Genomic DNA, 2,500 nt, shown 5'->3' with positions numbered 1-2,500 from the left:
TCCAACTAAGGGGTGTCCCCCGGGGGCCAGGGGGACCTCGTCCAGGTCGGCCGGGCGCTTCCAGACGCCTACCGACACCGGTCAGGTCGGCGAGGCTCCCGGCGGCCCCGAGCGGGACCACAGGTTGCGGAAGGCGTCCAAGTGAGCGGCGGCGAGAGGCGGAGGCCCCCGGGGTCGACTCCGCGGCCCCCGGGTCGGTGTGCGGGCCTCCAGAGCTCGATAAAGTAGTGGTGTCGCTAGCGGTCGAGAAGGCACTTTTCGACGCCTACTGCCACCCCCACATGGCGGTAGGCGCAAAACTGGAAAATCGCCGACCAGAAATGTCGCTTCGTATAATCGACGTTTTTTTTGACCACCATTTTCAGGTGTCGGAGGTGGGTCTGGACGAATACCAACACCATTTCTGGGGTTTCACAACCGCCCGGCTTCTCCGACATATGTTGGAAAGGAGTAGCGATCGAGCGACGGGGGCTGTCGGTAGGCGGCCGCGGGTTGCATGTGTGCCCGGGACAGCACCCCCATCCAACTAAGGGGTGTCCCCCGGGGGCCAGGGGGACCTCGTCCAGGTCGGCCGGGCGCTTCCAGACGCCTACCGACACCGGTCAGGTCGGCGAGGCTCCCGGCGGCCCCGAGCGGGACCACAGGTTGCGGAAGGCGTCCAAGTGAGCGGCGGCGAGAGGCGGAGGCCCCCGGGGTCGACTCCGCGGCCCCCGGGTCGGTGTGCGGGCCTCCAGAGCTCGATAAAGTAGTGGTGTCGCTAGCGGTCGAGAAGGCACTTTTCGACGCCTACTGCCACCCCCACATGGCGGTAGGCGCAAAACTGGAAAATCGCCGACCAGAAATGTCGCTTCGTATAATCGACGTTTTTTTTGACCACCATTTTCAGGTGTCGGAGGTGGGTCTGGACGAATACCAACACCATTTCTGGGGTTTCACAACCGCCCGGCTTCTCCGACATATGTTGGAAAGGAGTAGCGATCGAGCGACGGGGGCTGTCGGTAGGCGGCCGCGGGTTGCATGTGTGCCCGGGACAGCACCCCCATCCAACTAAGGGGTGTCCCCCGGGGGCCAGGGGGACCTCGTCCAGGTCGGCCGGGCGCTTCCAGACGCCTACCGACACCGGTCAGGTCGGCGAGGCTCCCGGCGGCCCCGAGCGGGACCACAGGTTGCGGAAGGCGTCCAAGTGAGCGGCGGCGAGAGGCGGAGGCCCCCGGGGTCGACTCCGCGGCCCCCGGGTCGGTGTGCGGGCCTCCAGAGCTCGATAAAGTAGTGGTGTCGCTAGCGGTCGAGAAGGCACTTTTCGACGCCTACTGCCACCCCCACATGGCGGTAGGCGCAAAACTGGAAAATCGCCGACCAGAAATGTCGCTTCGTATAATCGACGTTTTTTTTGACCACCATTTTCAGGTGTCGGAGGTGGGTCTGGACGAATACCAACACCATTTCTGGGGTTTCACAACCGCCCGGCTTCTCCGACATATGTTGGAAAGGAGTAGCGATCGAGCGACGGGGGCTGTCGGTAGGCGGCCGCGGGTTGCATGTGTGCCCGGGACAGCACCCCCATCCAACTAAGGGGTGTCCCCCGGGGGCCAGGGGGACCTCGTCCAGGTCGGCCGGGCGCTTCCAGACGCCTACCGACACCGGTCAGGTCGGCGAGGCTCCCGGCGGCCCCGAGCGGGACCACAGGTTGCGGAAGGCGTCCAAGTGAGCGGCGGCGAGAGGCGGAGGCCCCCGGGGTCGACTCCGCGGCCCCCGGGTCGGTGTGCGGGCCTCCAGAGCTCGATAAAGTAGTGGTGTCGCTAGCGGTCGAGAAGGCACTTTTCGACGCCTACTGCCACCCCCACATGGCGGTAGGTGTAAAATCGGAATAGACCGGACCAGGAATGTCGAGGGGGAAAAAAATGACAAAGTCCTGGTGTGCCTAGCCTACGAGAAGGCACTTTGCGACGCCTACCGACATCCCCATGTGGCAGTAGGCGTAAAACTGGAAAATCGCCGACCAGAAATGTCGCTTCGTATAATCGACGTTTTTTTTGACCACCATTTTCAGGTGTCGGAGGTGGGTCTGGACAAATACCAACACCATTTCTGGGGTTTTCCAGTTTGAAAGTTTTATAAAACATGTTCGGTAGGAAGCACACTTTGGTGTGTCGGTTCGTCGGAGCAGCGACTCTTTGCCTCGTGGTGGTCCGGAACGTCTCTACGGGCTTGTCGCAAAGGCGTCAGAAAGTGGCATCTCCGCCGCCTAGGGCTGTCACCGTTATCGCTGTCGCCCCGCGCTCCAACTTGTTTTGATCCGCCGCCTTCGTTCCTGCCAACCGTGCGCCCGCTCATCGTCGTTAGGTTATAATACGTGGTACGTGTGTGTGCTTCTCCGTGGACCTAGGGCTGCTCGACGTGTCGAACGATATGTTGGAACAACTAACGGCTCCTTTTCCTGGTTCCATAGTCGTCGTGGTACCCGCGTCGTCAGCCATATCTATGTCCACCATGTTTAGCC

Source organism: Euprymna scolopes, unplaced genomic scaffold (assembly GCF_053919585.1).
Source record: "Euprymna scolopes isolate OS-2025 unplaced genomic scaffold, ASM5391958v1 sca1, whole genome shotgun sequence".
NCBI classification, from domain to species: Eukaryota; Metazoa; Mollusca; class Cephalopoda; order Sepiida; family Sepiolidae; genus Euprymna; species Euprymna scolopes.
This window is presented reverse-complemented; position numbering follows the sequence as displayed.